Consider the following 24,964-nt stretch of genomic DNA (forward strand, 5'->3'; position numbering starts at 1 on the left):
CTGCAGGAATATTCATCAGCCCCTCTTGTTTATTCTCATGGCTCAGTCATCCTTGGATTCCTTTGCTGGCTTCTCAACTCTTTGACTTCAAATATTGGAGAATGTCAAGGCTTAGTCCTTGGAAATGTTCTATTTACACACAAGTCTAAGGTTATTCCATTCAGTCATATGCCATTAAAAATCATCTGTGTTCTGATCATTCACAAAATATGTATCTCTAAACTGCTTTCCTGAACTCCAGGTTTCTGTGACCAATCACTTAATCTGCTGTATGTCTCAAATTTAGTATCTTTAAATCTGAACTTGAATCCTGCTCTGTCCGCAGACTTTCCTATCTTAGTAAATAGCTCCATCTTTCAATTGCTGAGGTTACAGACCTTTCTCCCTTACTCCCTCTCTCGCCAAGTGACATGCTTGCTACACTTTTGCTTTCCACTGTATTTAAAAACTTCCTAAGACTTCACCAGAAACTGAGCAGATGTGGGTGCCATGCTTGTACAGCCTGCAGAACCACAAGCTAAATAAACCTCTTTTCTTTATAAATTACCCAGTCTCGTGTATTCCTCTTTTGCAACACAAAATGGACTAACACACTGTTCATGTGTTCAAATATTTATCTTCTTCTTTTTCACACACCGTTCTTCACTTTTAGGTATATCAATGAACAAAACAAAGAAAGATTGTGACTTCATATGCATCTCATTCTAGCAGAAGAAGACAAATAGTAAGTCATAAACAGAGTAAGCAAAATAAGTAAGATAAATATGTGGTATATCTCAGGTGAAAATTGTAAAACTATGTAGAACAGAGTATAGGCAAATCAGCAGGAATGATGGATTCACAGGGGGAGGAAGAGAGTTGGCTGTATTAAATAGAGTAGTCCGGAAATTTTTAGCAAAGATTTGAAGAAAGTAAAGAGGCTTATGGATTTATAGGGAAAAAAACATACCAAGCAGCAGAAACAACTGGAATAAAGAACTTTCTGCAGGAGTGTGACTGGACTATTCGAGGAATAGCAAGGAGGTTGGTATGGCTGGAGTGGGTACTAAGAGAGAGATCAGGAGATGAAGTCAGAGACTAAATGTGGTCCAGAACCCATAGAGCTTTGTAAGTTATGGTAAGGACTTCAGCTTTTTCTCTGCATGAAGTGAAGAATCACTGCAGCATTTTGAGTGGAGAAGTGACATGGTCTGCCTTACATTTTAAAATAATTTCACTGTTGCTACAATGAAAATCAATGGTAAGGGACAAAGATAAAAGAAAGTATGAAAGCAGTTTGGAGCTTATGAGCCTGAGAGAATTTCTTGGCAAATTGGATGTGTGTGTGCGAGAAAGAGAGAAATCAACAATGGTTCCAAAGCTTTTGCCCAGAGTAACTGAAGGATGCAATTTCCATCCACTGAGACAGTTATACCTATCACAGTTCCATTTAACATTGGCCTATGCAGAAAGCTGATGGATCATAGAGAATGATAGTAGCCTATCATGAGCTCAATCAAGAAGTGTCTCCAATAGCATTTGCTCCTTAATGGAGATGGGAAATATAGTTCTTGACACCTGGAAAATTAGCTATCAAGCTGATTAATGCACTTTTTTCTCAATACCAATAAACAAAGAGCATCAGAAGTCACTTACTTTCAGCTAGCAGCGTATAACTGCACTGTTTTGCCACAAGGCTTCATCAATTCCTGGGCTTGACTCCATAATTTAGCTCAGTGTGACCTTAATTATCTTGCTTCCTATAGGAAATCATGCTGGCCCATCCATTGATTGTCTATGCTGATAAAGTATATTGATTGGTAAGTACTAGATATACTAGATAACTTGAAAGATACATGCATGGTAGACAGTGGAAAATAAACTGAAGGAATTTTGGGTTTTTGCCACTGAAATACATTTTCTGACTGTTCAGTTGTCTTAAGAGTGCTGTAATGCTTTCTCCAAAGTGCAAAGTAAGTTGCATCTTTGACTCCTTAACTCTAAGAAAAAGGAACAATGCATGCTTGACCAATTCAGATCTCCTTAACTCTGAGAAAAAGAAACAATACAAGCTGGACAAATTTGGATTATATATGTGTGTGTGTGTGTGTAATGTGCCTCTTGTCAGATTGCAATACTCTATGGACACTATGTCAAACACTGATGGGGAATTGCACTGTGAACCCATAGTGTTTGGTAGGAAATCTCATGCTCTCCGAGTTAAGAACCTGAACTTCTCATACTGAACCCAGTATCATTTCATTCACCAAGTCATAATGTTGGGCATGTCCGAGATTGTGTGGAAGAATCATTATAGAAGAGGAGTAGAAAGAAAAAGTTTCTGATTCTGATGTGAATACTCAGTGTGAATGAGGAAACACTCAATGATCGGTTATTTTTAAAAAGACCTATTCTATCAATGTTAGCCATTTTTTTTTCTATATTAACCTCAGTGTTTGCTCATTGAACTTGTTAAGTAAGATATTTTAAAAAAACATATTTTGCGGCCGGGCGCGGTGGCTCAAGCCTGTAATCCCAGCACTTTGGGAGGCCGAGACGGGCGGATCACAAGGTCAGGAGATCGAGACCATCCTGGCTAACACGGTGAAACCCCATCTCTACTAAAAAGTACAAAAAACCAGCCGGGCGAGGTGGCAGGCGCCTGTAGTCCCAGCCACTCGGGAGGCTGAGGCAGGAGAATGGCGTGAACGCGGGAGGCGGAGCTTGCAGTGAGCTGAGATCCGGCCACTGCACTCCAGCTTGGGCGACAGAGCGAGACTCCGTCTCAAAAAAAAAAATAAAATAAAATAAAAAATAAAAAAAAAAAACATATTTTGCATGAATTTTCCAAAAAGTACCACCCTTCCCTCTCTTGCTTCTCCCTGACTTCTCTGTTTAATGTGACTGCAGGCACTGCTGAGTACCTTATCTATCAGGTGCAGAGAACAATATTCAGTCACCTGGTGATAAGTCAGTTACATTGGATCTCTTTTATCATGGAGAACACAATAGACAGAATTTTTCCTCAGTGAGTAGATTCTTTTTTTTTTTTTTTTTTTTTTTTTTTTGAGACGGAGTCTTGCTCTGTCGCCCAGGCTGGGGTGCAGTGGCCCGATCTCAGCTCACTGCAAGCTCCGCCTCCCGGGTTTATGCCATTCTCCTGCCTCAGCCTCCTGAGTAGCTGGGACTACAGGCGCCCGCCACCACGCCCGGCTAGTTTTTTATATTTTTTTTTAGTAGAGATGGGGTTTCACCGTGTTAGCCAGGATGGTCTCGATCTCCTGACCTCGTGATCCGCCCGTCTCGGCCTCCCAAAGTGCTGGAATTACAGGCTTGAGCCACCGCGCCCGGCCGTGAGTAGATTCTTATAGCAGATACTGATTTGGGTTTTCTGCCTACTTCTGCCAGACACAACTCTTCAGTAGTTAGAAACTTTATTATTACAATGTTCTACACAGTATTTCTTTCTGACTAAGGAGCTCAGCATATATAGAGAGAAGAAAGGCAGAAGGCTGATGCCATAATATTCAATGATTTTTCCCTATTATATACCCCATCACCCAGAAGCAACTGACTAATAAGAAGGGTGAAATAAAACATTAAAGACTCAGTTATGGCGCCTCTAGCTGGGAGACAATACTTTTTGAGGTTGGGCTAATATACAAAAGGATGCAGACTCCACTATATGATGTTTTTTCTTTCTTAGCCAAAATAAATGGATCTAGGTACCAAAAGGCGAAATGAGGAATGGTACATCTGACTCTTTCACATAATGACCCACAAATGCTGATAATAAATTTATTCAGGATGTGCTCTGCTTTTTTATACCTATTGAGAAAATAATATATACTCTTTTCCTTTAAACCGATAAGATGTAGTATTTAAATGCTATATATTTTTAAGGAAAAACCAAGCATTTATTTCTATGATAAACTTGAATATCACCATTGTGGCAACCCACTTTCTAGGAATTTACCTTCTAAATGTATTATTGGCCATTTTTTTCTTTATTGTTCCTTCCTTGTTAAAATTTTTATCATTAATATTTAGGCAGCACTTAATTTATACAATTAATTAAGGCATGTTCTTTCATTTTCCCTTCTTTGAAAGAATGAGGTTAAAGTTGAAATTACTACTCTTAAATGTGAAATGTCCTATCAAACCATATGAGCTTGTTCTATTTGTTTCTTTTGAGGAGATATTTTTCAATTACTTAATATGATTAATAATTATGTTATTCAAGTTTTCTACTACTTGTAGTTCAGTCAAGAAATCTGTTATCTATGTTAAAATTTCCCAGATTTATTGGCATATTATTGCTTGTAATAATTTCTTATTTTTATGTTAGTTTCATAGATTTGTATGTCCTCTGTTTACTCATGCCTTGTTCATATTTTGTTCCATATGCCAAATGTGTCCCAGACTTTCACATTCTAAAATGTTTACATACACAAACCAATAACCATTTATACAATCTATCCCACAAACCAAAACCTACTTCTCACCTCAACTATTTATACAATCTATCCCTCAAACCAAAACCTACTTCTCACCTTTCACAAACACTTTTACAAGGTAGGGAACATTGTTGGATCATATGGTAGCTCTCTTTTTAGAGGAACCACAATAATGTTTTCCATGGTGGCTGCACAATTCTATATTATTTTCAATAATGTGTAGGGATTGCAGTTTCTCTACATCCTTACCAATGCTTATCTTTTGCTTTTTGAAAATAATCATTCTAATAAGTATGAAGTAGTATCTCTTTGTGATTTTGGTCTGCATTTTCCTGATGATTAGTAATGTTAAACATTTTTTCGAATCCCCGGTGACCTTGTGTATATGACCTTCTGCCTATCCAAGTCCTTTGCCCATTTTTTAAACAGATTATTTGAGGGTTCTTTGTTTTTGCTGTTGAGTTGTAGGAGATTCTTATGTGTTTTAGATATTAATATCTTATTAAATAGATTGGTTTGCAAATATTTTCTCACATTCTATAGGTTGCAGTTTCACTCTGTTGACTGTTTTGTTTGCTCTACATAAAATTTTTAGTCTGGTGTAGTCCAACTAGTCTATTTTTGGCTTAACAAAAAACAAAATCCTGTGCTTGTGGTGTCAAAAAATTTTAAAAATCATTGCCAAGACCAGTGTTAAGAAGTTTTGTTCCCTGTATTTTCTTCAAGAAGTTTTATAGTCAGAACTTGCATTTAAGTCTTCAAACCATTTTGAGTAGATTTTTGTGTATAATATAAAATATGGATCCCATTTTATTCTTTTGCATGTAGATATCTCATTTTTTCAGCATCATTTTTTTGAAGAGACTATCCTTTTCCCATTGTGTATTCTGGACACACTTGTGGAGGACCATATATGCATGTGCTCATTTCTGGGTACTTTATTCTGTTGCATTGGTCTATGTTTCTGACTTTATACCACTACCACTCTCTTTTGATTATTCTAGCTTTGAAATCAAGAAGGATGATGTCTTCAGCACTGTTCCTCTTTCTCACTTTGTCTATTTGGGATCTTTATTGTTTCACATTAATTTTAGATTTTTTTTTCTGTTTCTGTAAAATATGCCTTTTGAATTTTGATAGGAATTGCATTGAATCTGTAGATCACTTCGGGTAAACATTTAAACAATATTAAGTCTTCCAATCTAGAAACGTGAGATATCTTTTTGTTTGTTTGTATCTGCTTTCATTTTCGTGTTTTATAGTTTTTAGTATGGAATCTTTCACTTCCTTGGTTAAGTTTCTTTATAAATATTTTATATTTTTATGCTATTATAAATTGTATTGTTTTCTTAATCTCCTTTTTGGATAGTTCATTGTTAATATATAGAAATATTGGTAATTTTTGAACATTGATTTTGTATCTTGTGACTTTGCTGAATTTGTATATCAGTTTTAACAATTTTTAGGGTTTTTTGTGTGTGGTGTCTTTAGGGTTTTCTATATATAAGATCATGTCTTCTGCAAAAAAAGACAATTTTACTTCTGAATATGGGAACCACCCAAACATCTATTGACAGATAAACAGATTTTTTAAAAAGCGGTATATACATTCAGTGAAATATTATTTAACAATTTGAAAATGGAGGAAATTCTACATCTTGTGAAAATGTGAATGAACCTAGAGGGCATTATGCTAAATGAAATAACCCAGTCACAGAAGGATTAATACTGCATGACTACACTTATATAAGGTATCTAAAATAGTTGAACTCACAGAAGCAGAGAATAGAGTGGTGGTTGCCAGGTATTTGGGGAAAAAGAAAGTGTGAAATTGTTGCTTAATGGGTTCAAAGTTTCAGTTTTACAAGATGGGTGAATTCTAGGGATCTTCTATATAACATAGTATATATAGTTAATAAAATATTGTGCTCTTCTTTTTTGTGTGTGGGCATGTGGGTAAGATGAGGATCCAATTTCATTCTTATGGAGGTGGACATACAATTTTCCCCACCATTTGTTGAAGAAACTATTATTTTCAACCACTTCAACTCTGTCACCTATCCTCTTTGTTAAAAGGATGGATCGCATGTTGTGTTCTTACCACCATCACACACTCACATGCAAGAACATGGGGGAAAATTTTTTAAGATGATTAATATGTTTAATTCCTTGATTGTAATGACAATATCATGTGCATATGCATATGTCCAAACTCATCAAATGTGCACATTAAATATGTGCAATTTGTGTGTGTCAGTTACACCTCAACAAAAATTTTTAAAGCTAAGGTACAGTAGCGAGCAAAAATATACTGTATGTTTGGTCATATAATGGTACATTCAAAATCACATCGTGGGATAAAGATGATCTCTTGATCTGCTTCTCAGGATTCTGTAGGTAAACTAGAAGATCCCTATTGTTGCTTACTCCTAACCTACCCATGTGTCTGCATTTAAGAAGGTTGGACAGGCCAAATGGCCCAAGATGTTTTCACTCACATGCCTGGCAGTTGGTTGGGACATCTTGGTTCTACTCTATGTGGCCTCTCTTCTATGCTAGGTTAAACTGGCTTCCTATATTGGGTCAAATCATAGCATTCCGAGGAGCAAAGGTATAGTTTAAAAGACCTCTGTGGCCTAGACTCCAGAATTTGTCATTTCTACTACATTGTATTGATCAAAACAACTCACAAAAATACCCTAGATTCCAGGAGAAGGGAAACAGTCCCCATCTATTGATGGGAGAAGCTCGAAAAACAAAACAAACAAACAAACAAAACAAAAACCAAAACAAAAAACCTGTGGCATTATTTAATCTACTATAACCTGCCTTCTTATCAAAATTATTTATATACTCTCTATATGGAAAATGTGTTCACCTTTCCAAATATCCCCAAAGTCTTAGAAAATCATGGCATCAAGTTTGAGGATTTTAATGTCATAACCTGTATTAGGTCTGAGTGAGGCTTCTCAGATGTGACTTCTCTGATGTTATTTCTCTTGAGAGATCTGTGAAATAAAAAGACAAGATATCTACTTCCCCGCCCCTAACATGTAATGGGAAACAGGAACAGAACAATGACTATGGTAGACATTTCCAGTTTTAAAAAATGTGGGGTGAAAAAGGGGAATATAGCAGCCAGTGGTCTACAGCATTCCAGCTCTTCTGAAATTTAGCTGGCATGCACCATCAGCTCTCCCTACTCTTAGAACAGGAAACAATACTTGAGGATGATTCATTTTCTCCTCAGTTCTTGACTCCGCCCTCTAGGCTTTGGGCTCATGACCTATGGCTCATGGTTCAGCCCTCTAGAGACATCCTTCCTTTTTTAAAAAATAAGAAATGCCCCATGTTTGCAATTGAGTAGTTTTTCCAGAGGCCTCTGTTCATTTTGATGTGTCACTGTTCCTTCTATCTCAAGCAGATAATGTTTTTGTTGTACCTTTATCTGAAAATCTTCTAGTTTACAATGACATTTCCTCCATGATCCAAAAATTAAATCCATAATCTATTTTGAGACAGACCTTTTTCTACTTGAGAAGTGTGTGAAAGTTGTAAGGTATAGTGCTTTGCTACGATTTGAATGTGCCCGTCCAAAATTCAGGTGTTGTCAATCCGATAGTATTAATATGTAGGTCTAAAAGAAGTGACTAGACCATGAGGGCTTCTCTCTTGTTAATGCTTCATTTGCTCTTCTTCTCTTCTGCTATGTAAGGATGTAGCAAGAAGGTCCTCACTGGATGCTGGGGTCTTGATCTTGGACTTTCCATTTTTTCAGCACCATGAGAAATAAATTTCTGTTCTTTATAAATTACTCAGTCTCAGATATTCTGGTGTAGCTGTACCAAAAACAAACAAACAAACAACAAAAAAAAAACAGTCAAACAAACAAACAAAAGCTAAGACACACCCTTATGATTCTCATAATAACTTCTTTTTTTCAGTTGAGAGGGTCTACTAAGTAGCAATCTTAATTTTTTGAATCAATCTTAACACCATGAAGCCATTTCTTATTTTGAAATATCTCTTTTATAAAAAAAAAAAATGGAGAAGAGAAACAGATTTATTTTCCAACCCAGAATATGTACTGAGTCTCCTGAAAATTTTCCTTGCTCCTTGAATTTTAGTTTATCTCTGCATTTTCATACCATATCATATAAAGCTACCAGATGCCAGTTTACAGTTTTGACAACTTATGTGCAAAATCCCTTGACCAGATTCACAAATTTACTAGGTACATTTCTTATCTTGCAAGTGTTTCCGGTGGCATTGTTGTAAATTGTTCTTCTATTAGACACTACAGGTCACCTTTTCTCAAGCCTTCAATAGCAATGGATACTCAGAATCCACTTACTTTCTCCTTGATACTTTTGTAGTCATTTTTACCACCCACTCCAAAAACCAAGGCCACATGTTTTAAATTTTGTAATGGCAGCAACCCAGTTTTAGAGACTAACAAACTACCTCAAAACTAAGTGGTTTAAAACTACAATTACATATTAATTCTCAGGGTTCTATGCATTGTCTTGGGGTGTTCTCTGCACTGGCTTGGTGGGAAGGTATATTGTAGCTTCATCACATCTTTGAGAATTAGTGCTGGATCTTAGCTGGGACATTTCAATTCTCTTCTCAGTGGCCTCTCATTTTTTAACAGGCTGGGCTAGATCCTTGCCTGCTGTTTCAGGATGGTATTTTTAACAGGGTAAAAATGGAAGTTGCAAGGTCTCTTGAGGCCTAGACTCCAGATTTCAAGCATATTCTATTCGTTAAAGTAAATCACAAGGTCAGCATAAATTTAAGATAATGGAAAAACAGGCCAGACACAGTGGCTCACACCTGTAATTCCAGCACTTTGGGAGGCCAAGGCGGGAAGATCACCTGAAGTCAGGAGTTTGAGACCAGCCTGTCTAACATGGTGAAACCTTGTTTCTACTAAAAATACAAAAAATTAGCTGAACATGGCGGCATACCCCTATAATCCCAGCTACTCGGGAGGCAGAGGCAGGAAAATCACTTGCACTCAGGAGGCAGAGGTTGCAGTGAGCCGAGATCATGCCATTGCACTCCAGCTTGGGCAACAAGAGCAAAACTCTGCCTCTAAAACAAAGATAATGGAAACAATACACTCTACCTCTAGATAGGAGGCACGGCTAATGCAAAAGAATATACAAACTGAAAAAATAATTTGTGCTCATTCAGAGGAAACATTTGGAGGTAATTGCCCAAGTTGAAATTCTGGCTCCATTAATCATGGTACTGTATTCTTGGATTAACTATTTAGTTTCTTTCTGGCTTAGTTTTATCATCTCTAAAGTGGAACTAATAATCTTACCTGCCTCGTATGGTTGTTATTGTGGATTAAATGTGAAACTGTATGTAAAGTGTTTACAATAGGGCTTGATATACTGTCAACACTCTAAAACTGCTTGCTGTTAGTATTTCACTTGCTGCTTCCACTTCATTATCTCCCATTCAGTCTTTATTCTTCCAGTCATAATGCTGCTTCTGTTATTTTACTGACTCAGATTCTGTAAAGGTCATCAGTCATCCCAGGTATGTTGAACTGTTTTGTCATAACTTGTTAATAATACTCCATTCCTCTGGAAACATTTACTGATGTTCCTGACTGCCCTATAGCAGGAATTTCTAAGGTCTCCTGTTTCTCTTCCTACTCTTTTATTTTAATTGTTCCTCAGTGTTCTGTCCTTCTGTCCATTTTCTTCCTTTGTTCTCTCTCACTGGTCAATTTCATCCAGTCCTATTGTTGAAACTATCAACACATAGTAATACTATGTGAATATCTATCTTTCTCAGTATTACTTCAATTTCTAGCTGCTCACTTGGTATCTCAGCCAATATGATCTTCAAATCCACTAAAAATGTTGTTATTAAACTATACTGCATTCTGTAATCCAGTCATGGGAATCTATATTGGCATCAATGCTACTACTCAAAGCTGAACAATCTTGTTTTCTTTTTCCTGTCACTTATTCTATACAGCTACCATTTCCACATCCAAAACATCAGTCTTGATAACATTTCTCCGTTGGTCATTAGTCCCCATCATTGGTCTTTCCATCCACATCAATAACCCATCTTCCCCCTGTCGCTTCACTTATTTGTGTATATATCTCTACTAGAAAGTTTTTCTTACAACTAATTGAATGTACAGTTAAGATGAAAAACTGTCCAGGTGTAGTGTCTCACACCTGTAATCCCACACTTTGGGAAGTGGAGGCAGGAGGATTGCTTGAGCCCAAGAGTTCAAGACTAGCCTGCGCAACATGGTGAAACCTAGTCTCTACAAAAAACATACAAAAAATTAGCTGAATGTGGTGGTGAATGCCAGTAGTCCCAGCTACACAGGAGGCTGAGGTGGTAGGCTCACCTGAGCCCAGGGATGTCAAGGCTGCAGTGAGCTATAATTGCTCTACTGCTCTCCAGCCTGGGCAACAGAGTGAGAGCCTGTCTCAAAGAAACAAACAAAGGTGAAAACACTTTGGGGGGAATTAAATTTCCTTCATGGTCTGTCCTCACCTATATGACAACACTCTTTCTCTACTCTCATCCCTTCCCCTCCCCTCTATCTTCATTCTAGTGACATAGGTATATACATAACCAGCTCTGAATGCTTCTAGTATTGTCTCAATCCCAAGTTTCTTTCATTTTGTGCTCTTTATTCTGTTCTGCCTGAAGTATGTTTCTCTGCTTCCTTCACTTCTTTGTTTGAGTGTGTGCAGATTAAATATCACTCACTAGAGTGTAAACTCCCTGAGATTAGGAGAATTTGTAATACATTTTTGTGCACATGACACCTAGCAACATGTTTGTCTTGTAGCATGCTTGAACACTGGGTTTTAAATGGATGAAAAACTCTTGGTGGAGAATCTTTTTATACCCAGTGGTCATTTGTTTCCCCCTCAGAATTCTCAAAGCATGTCATGCTTCTTTCAAAGTTTTTATTGTAGCTTACTTGAATTGTAGTTAGTAAAGAATATTCTGTCTTATCCACTAGCTTCTGATTATCTCCATGGGCAGAGGCTGATCTTTACTCATCCTGACATTGTGGTGTTTAGTATATAACACCACACATGTAATGCTGAAGAAATGAATGAATGCATTCCCAGCCACATGTCCTGGAGTTCGCCAATTATTTCTTTGGTCCCTGAGTTGCTGGCCACCACAGTGACCAGCAACCCAGTCATAATCCTTATGATGGCCTTCTCTTTCAACCACTGATAATAATAAAGCATTATAACAAATACTTAAAAATATTAAATGAATTTTATAGAGAGTAGTGTTTGAGTATATGTGGGTGTTGTTTTGTTTTTTCTAAGACCACCAGAGCGGGCGCAAAGGAACCAGCGACTAGGCAAGGGTGGGAGCAAAACTGCAAGTTTATTTTGGTCACCTAGCTTCAGGGGAAGAAGGTGGGTAAGGAGAGGTCTGTTGGCCTCCGGCAAATGAGGCCCACAGAGTTCTCTGTGCTGCCCTCGGACGGAGTTCCGACAGTCCCGACCGCAGTGGGGAAGCTGGGAAGTCCGCACATGGCACTCGTCCGGAGCAGCTTTTCTGGGAGTGGGAGGGCGATAGGCGGGGCACGGGCGTGTCCGGGGGCGTTCCGCAGGTGCGACCAGGTAAATCTTGGTCTCTTCAGATTGACGTCACCTGGCGCATGCCCAGTTGGTCTGCACCTTCCCGGGCGTCGGCTGCATTTTCGCGCGCGCGGGAAAAGTTGGGGGGGATGAAGAACCCGGAAGTGCGCCATCTTGCCTCCATTCGTCCAAACAGTCCAACCTTTTATTGGTAATAGTGATAAAGGGGCGCCGTGGTCTGTCTGGCTACTTCCTGCTGTTAAGGGGCGTCGTTAAGGTCAGGGCCCATGGTTGGCATTTGGACGCACGGATGAAGAATAAAATAAGGCACAGTATTAGTATAGGAACGAGGTATGGAAGCATTTGTCGGAATATGGGCAAAACCCAGAAGGAAGGTCCTGGCAAGGTTGGGGTGTTAAGGTTTTGTATCTCAGTTTTTTATTTTATTGAGGGTTTGAATGTTAGTGTCTACTAGGCCTGACTTGCTAACATAATAGCAGCACTCTTCTCCAAGGAAGAGACAAGTGCCTCCTTTTTCAGCTGTAAGCAAGTCTAGGGCTCGCCTGTTTTGGGCAGCTACTTAGGCTATTGAGGTAGTTCGGCGCTGCAGGGAGGCCAGGCTTTCAGCTGATTCCAATAACTAGAGGGAGGACAACAGCCCGTTTTTTTTTTTTTTTTTACGGGGGTGTCGTAGTGGCATGGAAAGTTGCTGGAAAAGCTCTGCTACTTCTGCCTGGCTGTATAAAGTTAGACTGGGGACCAAGGACACGGGGACATAGAGGGATCAGTTAATGGCTGTATGGTTAAGAGTTTTAGAGAGAGATCAGTTGCACGAGAAATAGCCTTCAATGGGGGCTGTGTGGCCTCCATTGGGTGCCTGAGCATGATTACCTCAGGATGAATTTGGAGTTGAATAACGGAAAGGAAGGATTGGCAGTTTGGACGAGAAATAGCCTTCAATGGGGGCTGTGTGGCCTCCATTGGGTGCCTGAGCATGATTACCTCAGGATGAATTTGGAGTTGAATAACGGAAGGAAGGATTGGGCAGTTTGGATTTCTGGTATAGTGGCGCCTGGAGTGTAAGTGAATTGTGGGACGTTTGACCAGTTGTGTTGAAGGCCATGGGCAGGGGGCTGCCACTAGGTGGGGGCCTTATAAAGCCTCACAGAGGAAGCAGTGGGAGAGATTGGTTATATTCACAGTGTAGGTTAAATCTAGCCTTTGGCAGATAAGTGCGAGCCATGAGAAAGGGGTCTCTATTGTGTGTAGAGAAGTTTGATAGCCTTAAGGAAGGCAACTGGCAGAGCTATGTACTACTGAGTGTGTTCGGCTGTCTTGTGGCCAAGTTTGTGATGAGAAAAAAATTGCCATACAGTAGGCGGACTAGCAAAGGTCTGAGTGTATGAGTGAAACAGCAATATAAGTATAAAATGAGACTTCATTTTCCGTGTAGCCACGGAGTGTCCCTTGCCACTGGAGATGTTCAATGAAGGTTAGGAGATGGGAGAACCACTGCTCTGGACTATTGTCTGGAAGTAGATATGGGTCTGGGGTTATGTATTGAAAGTCTGATAGGTTTATGTAGAAGATGGTGAGAAAGCGAGCTAAGCGCCAGGGGTCAGGGAGCATGAACTAGTTAAGAAAGTTTTGTAAGTTTGAGGCGAGTGGGGGAAAGTTGAACTGATGTCCACTGATTGTTCCCGGTGGGGGCCCTCTTTAGCTGGGAATGAGGAACGAGTGTGCAGAGTAGTTGTTGGCCAGGCAGCAACTGAGGAGTGGAGTTTTTCGTGGGGTGGATGGCTTTCGGTACCTACTATAGAGATATTGGATGGAAGGCTAGGTCCAGAGAAGGACGGCAAAACAGAATAGGTAGCCTCGCTGTTGATTAAAAAATTGATTGTCTTACCCGCTACCAGGAGAGTTACCCGCGGCTCAGTGAGGGTGATGGGGGTCCCCGAGTCTCGGCACCTTCAGTTGTAGTTGTCGTCCAGATGTAGGAGCTGGAAGGAGCTCCCAGGATCCTGGGAAAGGGGGTCACGTGGAGATGCAGCACCTGTTCTCAGGGTGGGGCAATCAGACTTCCAGTGTCCTCCCTGCTGGCAAGCAGGGCAGGGGGTTGCTGGTGGACGAGGCTTAGGACATTCATTGGCCCAATGTCCTGACGCCTTGCACTTATGGCAAGGCTGCGTTGGGGCTCGGGGACCTTGCGGACACCTATTGGCATAGTGTCGCCTTGCCGCACTTATAGCAGGCTCCTTTTGTAGCCTTGGAGTCTGCGGAGTGTGTACTCTCTGGTCTGGGGTTACAATTGGGCTGTAAAGCCGCTGCTAGGAGTTGGGCCTTCTGTTTGAGGTGTGCTTGCCGTCTCCTCTCTGGAGTTATAGACCTTAAAGGCTAATTTAACCAGATCTTGTATTGGTGCCTGAGGACCATCCTCTACCTTTTGAAGTTTCTTACGAATATCAGGAGCTGATTGAGAAATAAAATAAGACGCCAAAATGGTGGCCCCTGTGGGGGAGGCCGGATCTAACCGGGTATATTGGGTTAGAACCTCAGTCAGCCTATTTAAGAATGCGGCTGGATTTTCTTCTGGATTTTGAATAATTTCTTTTAATTTGTTAAATTTACAGTTTTGTTTGAGGCTGTTTGCATACCAGCCAACAAACACTGAACCATTATGTCTCGCCTACGGCGCCCAGGCTGGTTTGCTTGGTAGTTCCAGTCTGGGTCTGCCGAGGGTACTGCTTGCCCCTAGTGGGATGGTGGCATCAGTTAAATGTAGTTGGTTGGCGTGCTGCCTGGCGGCCGCTACGATGCACTCTTGCTCCTCAGGGTTTAGGGTGGAGGTTAGGATAACCTGGAGGTCATGCCAAGTTAAGTCATAAGCCTGACAAAGATATCTAAATTCCTTTATGTACACGGTGGGATTAGCTGAGAAATCCCCTAAACGCTTTTCAATTTTGGAAAGATCGGCCAATGAAAAAGGGACATGTACTCTGACTACCCCCTCCGCCCCAGCCACCGCTCGCAAAGGCGCTAACACTGTAGGAGGGTGTGGGGCAGGAGTGGAGGCATCAGCAGGGCACTTAGAGCGGGTGTGTGCAGAGACAGGAGACTCAAGACAGCCAGTTGGGTGCCCCGAAGGAAGCACGGGACTGAGTGGATTACTAGTAGGTAAGGAAGAGGAAGGAGGAGTCCGGGCGGAGGGAGGAGAAGTATAGGGTGGAAGTGAGGGAAACCCTAGATCCTCCGGCTGAACAGAAAGGAATGAAGACTCCTCTTTTTCGGTTCCTGTGAGCCGGCGTCCTTGGCTAGCATAACTTGGGCCGAAGAGCACCGGCTACACAGGTCAGGACGAGAGCGTAAGGCCCAAAAGCCTTGTATGTACGTAATTTCAGACCACTTGCCTAACCGCTGGCAGAAATTGCTGAGGTCGGTCAGAACATTGCGATCTAGGGTGCCCTCGGTGGCCACTGAGACTGATTGTCTAGTTTGTATCGGGGCCACGCCACAGTGGAAAGGAAAATTAACCGCTTCCTCCTAAGGTCTTGTTCAAGCTGTAAGGTTTTTAAATTGGCTAGGAGGCACCCCAAGGGGGTGCTCTTTGGAAATTTGGACTGGGGGTTTCCCATTTGTTTCCTCTTTACCGACACAATGGACCCAATGGACATGGGAATGGATCCCTGCCTGGCTTCAAAGCGTCCTTTGGAACCAGCAGAGACAGACGAGAGGCTCTTGAAGCCTAAGTGGAGATTACCTTCAGGCGGACGTCTCCGTCCTGAACGGGTCTCCCGAGCCACTTGGTGGCTCCAAATGGACCCCGGACCTGCGCAGGATTTGTGGCCGAGGGAGGTAAAGAGGAGACAAGGGCACTTACCCCAGAGAGGCCGTGAGAGTGAGGGAAGCGGGTCTCAGGTCCTGGTCCGTCTGCGGCGTGGAGCGGGGAGGAGGAGGAGGCTCCCCAGACCCTGGGGGCCCCGAGGAGGGGTCTCCTCCCGGGTTGGGCACCAACTGTTTTGTTTTTTTCTAAGACCACCAGAGCGGGCGCAAAGGAACCAGCGACTAGGCAAGGGTAGGAGCAAAACTGCAAGTTTATTTTGGTCACCTAGCTTCAGGGGAAGAAGGTGGGTAAGGAGAGGTCTGTCGGCCTCCGGCAATTGAGGCCCACAGAGTTCTCTGTGCTGCCCTCGGATGGAGTTCCGACAGTCCCCACCGCAGTGGGGAAGCTGGGAAGTCCGCGCGTGGCACTTGTCCGGAGCGGCTTTTCTGGGAGTGGGAGGGCGATAGGCGGGGCACGGGCGTGTCCGGGGGTGTTCCGCAGGTGCGACCAGGTAAATCTTGGTCTCTTCAGATTGACGTCACCTGGCGCATGCCCAGTTGGTCTGCACCTTCCCGGGCGTCGGCTGCATTTTCGCGCGCGCGGGAAAAGTTGGGGGGGGGGATGAAGAACCCGGAAGTGCGCCATCTTGCCTCCATTCGTCCAAACAGGTATAATTAACAAAAGTAGTTATTTAATTAATAAGTCAGTGCCAACATCAAAAAGCACATAACTAAATGTGTGCAGTAGTAATTTATTTCATGTGAAAATACTAAAAATATATAGAAATATCCAACTAATAGTATTATTTCAAGGTGTTGGAACAATAGTTATAAAACAAAATCAAAATAATGTTTCTGGCATTGTAAGCTAAATATATTGATATACATATTAATTGAATATAATTTTTAAAATATTAAAGGCTGAAATTGCATATTTAAAATTGTGTAATTCCGTTCAGCCTTCTTTTAATGTGGAAATCAATAAAAACAAACCTAAAACATATGTATAAGAAAAGAAATTTAGGCAGAATGCTTTTGTTTTAATCTCAGAGAAAATGAGTTCTAATAGTGTTCGCATTGGGAATACAATAACTGTATTTATATAATCTTGAAAAGAAAGAAATGGGTGACGGTCATAAAACTCTCTTCATGGTGGAGCACTGTTAATTTAAAAGCAGGAAGTCAGGGATTAAAGTTAATGAGGGGGTGAGCCTCCATGCAATTTAGTTAAACTGTTTAACACAAAAGCTGGTAGAAATGTGGAAAGAGAGTACTAGAGGGAGCAATAGAAGAAAAGGTTGTAAATCAGTCTATGAAAAAGAAAAGAGAAAAACAGAACACCCTTTTAGAGGAAATGAGAATCACATAGCTTCATCAGTTGATAGATTAGAGCAATCAAAGGGAAGGGAATTGCCAAATTCAGTCATTTGATAGATTGGAGGAATCACAATAAAGACATAAAGGTAAATTTGTATTTCTCATGAGGGCAATTAAAGTGGATTATTAGGTACTCCCATGGCTGTTAAATATTATGTTGACTTTAATTTTTCCCTGGGTGCCTGAGAATGTGTCTTTTCTGATCATAGAAGGAGCGAAGTTACTTCTAGACCTTTTTTTTTCAGACTGCCTGGAAGTCAAAACTGTATTACTCTCTGGGAGCAAATAGCCATTTTCAGATTTAGTAGTTGCTACAGCAGTAATAAAATTTTCACTACCCACATAGAGTAAATTGAGTCGAAGTTGGACAAGACCCTCAGGTAGAAGTAATGAAGTAATCTATAAAAAGAATCTTTTCATTTCATTCCTTTATTTTTATGCAGTTATTTAATAACCATCACATGCATACTATGAAGTTATTTTAGCCTGTTATAGTCCAGTGGTTAGGTGTTAACCTTGAATATAGTGAACAGCTTGAAAAACCAGTGATTTTCAAGATTTTCAGGGTTCTTGAAAGATTTTGAAGTTCTTATCTGGGCTTTTCATAAGAACTTTTTAATATCAGTAATATTTTAAAGGTCTCCTATAGCATCAAAACATTTTTCAGTCAATTCTAATTACATTTTGCTTTAAACTAGCTGGTCTTGTGTTAATAAATATAATTTACTTAGGATGGGTGGTATCATGCACATCCGTGGGAAAAGACCACCAAACAGGCTTTGTGTGAGCAATAAAGCTTTTTAATCACCTGGGTGCAGGTGGGCTGAGTCTGAAAAGAGAGTCAGCAAAGGGAGATAAGGGTGGGGCCGTTTTATAGGATTTGGGTAGGTAAAGGAAAATTACAGTCAAAGGGGAGTTGTTCTCTGGCGGGCAGGAGTGGGGGTCACAAGGTGCTCAGTTGGAGAGATTTTTGAGCCAAGATGAGCCAGGAAAAGGAATTTCACAAGATAATGTCATCGCTTAAGGCAAGGACCAGCCATTTTCACTTCTTTTGTGGTGGAAAGTCATCAGTTAAGGTGAGGCAGGGCATTTGCACTTCTTTTGTGATTCTTCAGTTACTTCAGGCCATCTGGGCGCATATGTGCAAGTCACAGGGGATGCGATGGCTTGGCTTGGGCTCAGAGGCCTGACAGGTGGGAAGCAGTTAAAAAGTAAAACCCTGAGTTCCTGTACCTAGAAAAATGTTGACAATTGGAATTTAGGAGATCTTGCAAAAATCAATGGTTTTGCACTGTAGGAAGATTTTATGAGGCCGTATTCTCCCTGAATGCAGTTCTTTTCCTGCTGAAGCAGGATATTTTCCTTGACTCCTCTGTGGGCTGGAACTGGAGTGGATAGGCACTGGCAGGGGCAACCTCTACTCACTCAACCCCTCAAGGGAGGGAGCACACAGGTGAGCAGGGGCAGGAGCCAGGGCGAATACTTTTGGGCGCTGGCAGGAACAAATTCCACACTAGCCCTGCAGCAGCACTTAAAGGGATGCCCATGGCGCCTGAAGCTTCAGAAGGAGTGTTACAGTCAGTGCTCTTTTAGCTCTGCCATCCACAGATGGCTTAAGTGTTCACAGCTCAGTGGAGGGTCAGTGTGACAGCCTTTTGCGTCCGCACCTGAGTTCTCGTCTGGGGTCCAGGAGGAATGAGGTTGCATAAACAAATTGGAGATGATAAATGTGGGGAATTTTATTGCCAATGATAGTAGCTCTCAGCACGAAGGGAAGCTGGAAAGGGGACCAAGTGGGGAGGTAATCTTCCCTCAGAGTCCAGCTGTCTGGACTCTTCTCTGAAGCTACTCTATTAATCTATCACTTTGAAGTTAAGCTGGTTCTCTCTGACATGCAAACATAGTCTCCAATATTCAGCTGCTTCTCCTCTACTCTTCCTTCTGCCAGCAGAGTCTGAGGTTTATGGACACAGGATGGCGGGGCGGGGCAGGCCATGGGCAGTTTTGGAAAAGCCAACATTTGAGTGGGAAAACAGGAATGTATGTTCCCACTTTGGGCTGCAGTTCCAGGCCTGAGAGTGAGGCCTTCACTAGGCACCCACCCTCTTCTGCCCCAAATTTCCCTGTCTCCTGTTCCTATCACTGCCAAAGACAGGATAGACTATAAAACAGCTATCATCATAGGATAGACTATAAAACAGCTTTCGTAGGATAGACTATAAAACAACTATCATCAGAGGGCAAACTAGATATCATGAAGATAAAGAGAGTTATGGTGTAGCATAGTTTCGATGGAGATTAGTCATCCTCAGGTAAGAGAAGCACTCAAATTATATGAATTTCCTGACCATGGAAATTCTAGATCATCTACTTTCATTAAAGAGGGAGCATGGAATTTAGGAATATTAACTTCCATAGAATACAGTAGATGTAATTTGTATTTCAGCTCTTAACACTGTGCAGTGCAGAAGGACAGAATTATTTACAATCGCTAGGGAAAGTTTGATAAGCAGAGATAATAATTCTGATACAGACTAACTTGAAAGAAAGAAAGAGTCAGATTACAATGAATGCAGGAAGATAAAATGGGAAAGGAATAGAACTACTTATGTCAACTACATATGAGCAAATATTTTACCAGCACTTATGAGGAAGGATCAGAAATTAACCCACATATTATATTATATATGTAATTATGATCAATGTATAATTGTTTCTGTATGGTTCTTCTTCTTTACTGTTGAATCCACAAATCTCATTCTGTAATTTATTTATTTTTATTTATTTGTTTTTTTGGGGGATGGAATTTTGCTCTCATTGCCCAGGCTGGAGTACAATGGCACAATCTTGGCTCACTGCAACCTCTGCCTCTGGGGTTCAAGTGACTCTCCTGCCTCAGCCTCCTGAATAGCTGGGATTACAGACACCCACCACCAAACCTGGCTAATTTTTGTATTTTTAGTAGAGACAAGGTTTCACTATGTTGGCCAGGTTGGTTTCGAATTCCTGACCTTAGGTGATCTGCCCACCTTGGCCTCCCAAAGTGTTGAGATTACAGGCGTGAACCACCCCACCCAGACCTGTAATTTATTGTTAAAATTAACTCTTTTGAATAAAACATCCATAATGATTCACATAAGATCTTGATGAAATTAATTTGAACTGGCAACTGTATTCAAGATTTTACTGCCAAGCCTGGTCAACCTGGGTGAGTCGTTCCTGTACCTACTGATACCTACCTAAGGCTTTTTCCTTTCAATGTATGCATTGGTTTACTTACTTTCAAACTTACTTTATTAAAATCTTAGATAGAAGGTGTGAGAGGAATGTTTTCTTACTGCATGCTGTGGCATATCCATATAAACCAACCCATAGCTACATGCTGTTATGCTTCACGTGAATCTTTGTAACAATTCCACTAATCGTGTTTGCTTGTTTGTACATGGATGATATGGAAAGCTTGTCTATATTACATATCTGAGCAACTTCACATTTTATTTTTTATATTTGCAGTTGTAAAAATAATATATCTAAACTATGTTAAAATATGGAAATATATTTAGGAAGAACTATAAGTTCCCAAGTGAGATCTCTCTAATTCCCACTGCCTTGCTCAGAATAACCTCTAATGTTAAGTCTATGTTTATTTATTTATTTTTTCTGTGATGGGGTCTTACTCTGTCTCCAGGCTGGAGTGCAGTGGCAAGTTCTCTGCTCACTGCAACATCCGACTCCTGGGTTCAAGCGATTCTCCTGTCTCAGCCTCCCAAGTAGCAGGGACTACAGACGTGTGCCAACACACCCAGATAATTTTTGTATTTTTAGTAGAGACCGGGTTTCACCACGTTGGCCAGAATGGTCTCAATCTCTTGACGTTGTGATCTTCCTGCCTTGGCCTCCCAGTGTTCTGGGATTACAGGCATGAGCCACAGCACCTGGCCTGTGTGTATCCTTCAATCATTTTAATCTATTAAAAAAAAAAAATTCCATCCATTTTACAGATGTGAAGACTGAGTCATAAAGCAATTAAGTAACTTGCCCCAAACCACACATTTAGTACGTCATGGAACTCATAATTAAACAGAAACAGCTCATAAAAAACACAGGTTTTTGTTTGTTTGTTTTTGAGATGGAGTCTCACTCTGTCACTCAGGCTGGAGTGCAGTGGTGCGATCTCTGTTCACTGCAACCTGCACCTCTCGGGTTCAAGCAATTCTCCTGCCTCTACCTCCTCCTCCTAAGTAGCTGGGATTACAGGTGCAGGCCACCACGCCCGGCTGATTTTTGTATTTTTAGTAGAGACGAGGTTTCACCATGTTGGTCAGGCTGGTCTGGAACTGCTGACCTCATGATCTGCGCCCTTCAGCCTCTCAAAGTGCTGGGATTGCAGGCGTGAGCCACTGTGTCTGACCTAAAAAGTTGTTTTTAACCAACTGCTTCATACTTTGTCTGTCTCATATTTAAAATTTTACAAATATATTTTAATGTAAGTGAATTATACTATCTGTAATGTTCTATGACATGATGTTTATGCTTAGCATTTTGTATGTAAATAAAATAGCCTATTTTCATTGTTTCCCATATTTGAATGTTATTCCAAGGTAAACGTCCACCATATATAATTTCACCATATAAAAATTAATGAGCATATAGAGTGTTAACACTTTTGACTTAACTGAAAAGCTTTCAAGTGAATATCTTTGTACAAACATCTTTTCTTACATTTTATTTGACTTTCTGCAGGAATTAGTACATCTGAGATTATTTTCTCAATTTTTCACCAATGCTTAATATTATCAATCATTTCTAACATTTTGTAAAGCTAATTTGTAAAAATAAAAATGGGATTATCATTTTTCTTTTACCTGTCATGATAATATTTGAGAATGTTATTCATTAATGTGCAAATGAATTATTTGAGTTTTCCTTTTCTTGAATTATTTCTATATATGTTTTTCTTCTTTGTATTAGTTTGACTATTTCTTAAAATTCTTTGGAGAAACTATTTTTTCTACAAATCTTTGTTCTGTTGTGTACCAACGCAGGCACACTATAAATAGGATTTCCCCAACTAATCTCTCTTACTATTTTAGCAACGATTTTTGGGTTTACTTTTAATATTCTTCGGCAGTTAAATTTGTCAATCATTTCTTTATGTTTGTTTGTGTATATTCCCATTATCATAAGAGAGATATCAAAAACCCTTCACGGAGGTGGTAACAGCATAATTAATTTATACACATAAATATAACTTATTCACACCAAATGGTGTTCAAGAGGAGGATTCTGGATTTAACTCACAAAGCAAAGAAACAGAGATGAAAAGTCTCATAGTGTATTTAGGAAAAATATTAACCATTTGGTGTGCTGGAACTTAAAATGTAAGGTAGGCAGTGGCAACAGATGGGGTTGAAAAGGGTACTGAAGGAATTATGTGTTATAATAAGGCACTTGGAAATGTACCTTATAGCAATGAGGAGCCATGTGTGGGGATGTGGAAAGGTCAGATTTGTGTCTAATAGAGGACCTTGACAATTGTCAGAAGGATGAATTTGAGAAAGTCATATTGACGACAGGGTGGTGACCTAAGGAGTTGTAGTCATAGCCAGATGATGTTCACTCAAAACTAAGGTGCCAGTAGTTGGAAATTGGAAGTGGAAGAAATAAGGTTCTCTGTATCTAGAACTAAAAAGGTACTAAATAATAATAATAATAAACAAATTAAAAAATAGCTCTTTTTTGTTTTAACCTTTTAGTCTAACTAAAATTTTAATTCTTGAAGGTCTTTAGGTTCCTGTTGATTTTGATGATATATTCAGGACTCATAAAAAAATCCTCCATGTTCAACAATATATCACAGAAAGTTCATATCACTATGATATTTTCAGTTGACAGTGTTTGGAAATATGTTACCTCCATTGGTAATATTTTGCATAATGTTGCACATAAGATTTATCTTTGATTTATAAATAGATGCATATAAATTCATGATTTTTTCCTTAATCATTAGTAAAAGGGAAACTAGCATTTTCTGAAGCTCTACTATGCAACTCCACTACTTACTTTATATAGACTGTCTTTAATATGAAGACAACACTATGTGAAAGGTAATATAACTATTTGACAGGTAAGAAACAAAATTTCAGAAAAGTGAGCACATTTCTAATGGAAAACAAAAGATACTGGATTTTAATCTAGATCTTCAGTTTTAAAATAAATTGTTAGGCCTAATCAATAAAGCCTGCATACCTAAAATTTAAACTTTTAGCTTGACCACTTTAATATAATAATACTTAGTACTAAAAATAGTAGTCAAAATGATTTCCAATTACATAAACTCATTTTTAGGGTCACAAATCTGAAAAAGATAAAATTTACTTTCAAAAAGATATTTCTACTTTTTCTAGTATTTTGGCCATTTGAGAACTTAAACAGTGTTAGCCTCTTGTTTCAAATTCGACCAAGTATAACATAAGTTAAGTTGAACCCCCATTACCTTATCATTTATCTCCAGGGCAATAACAGAGCAAATAAGTAAATAAAAGTCTTAAACTATTTTTTTAAATTGAGTAACATCATATTTTATATCAAAGCACTTAGGAGATGGAAGTAAATTGTATTTTAGTATAAAAGTATGATAGATGACTTTTCTACTTTATCCTTAAATTGATTTTCTTGGTGTGATTATACTTGTCCTCTGGAATATATACATAAAACAAATACAAGCATCTCACTGAGTGGTAATTTTTACTAACATTAATAAGTTAATTCTTTTAGAGGGAAATTTCTACTATAAACTTAACATGTCATAGTTTCAAAATATTAATACTTTAAATTAATTTCATGACTTACAGCATTAAAAAACTATATATGAGTACTCAAGATCATTGCTGACATATTCCCTCCCCTACTGAATCTACTCTGCTCTGTTTGGCAGTCTGTGTCAGACCCTAGTTTGATTGGTAGAGTATCCATTTTTTTCCTTGTCATGAGGTTTCTCTACTTTAATCAGTCTTCAAATTAAATAGATTTTATTGCACCTGGAAATAAATAACAGCATGTAGCAGTTTTGTCTTAAAATAGATCATACCTAAGCTATGAAACAGAAGCATGCTTTAGAGCTTACTATCTTCTATTCTGATTGGTGGAATTTATCTAAATGTCTTACTTTGCATGAAATATGCATATGTATATATATACACACACAGTATAATTAAGCAGTTTTAAAACCAATTTTAGCTCTGTTTGAATGGTATTAATAGATCCTTGCTATATCTTGTAGGGGTTTGGTTTTACATACATGAAATATTTTTCCGTATCAATGGGGCTAGATTGATATTGCATTTTTTATTTAAAGAATCAAAGCAATTTATGTAGTATATAGCCGTTCAGAAAATTTTCTCTTAATCTCTATTTTTTCTTAAAGTATTTTTAAATGAACTTCTAATGAAAATCTTATAAGAATATGAATTAGGTGAAGGACAAATTAAAAATATAATTAATTTTAGGGGCTGGGCGCGGTGGCTCAAGCCTGTAATCCCAGCACTTTGGGAGGCCGAGACGGGCGAATCACGAGGTCAGGAGATCGAGACCATCCTGGCTAACACGGTGAAACTCCGTCTCTACTAAAAATACAAAAACTAGCCGGGCGAGGTGGCGGCGCCTGTAGTCCCAGCTACTCGGGAGGCTGAGGCAGGAGAATGGCGTAAACCCGGGAGGCGGAGCTTGCAGTGAGCT

Source organism: Trachypithecus francoisi, unplaced genomic scaffold (genome assembly GCF_009764315.1).
Source record: "Trachypithecus francoisi isolate TF-2019V2 unplaced genomic scaffold, Tfra_2.0 Lachesis_group15, whole genome shotgun sequence".
NCBI lineage: Eukaryota > Metazoa > Chordata > Mammalia > Primates > Cercopithecidae > Trachypithecus > Trachypithecus francoisi.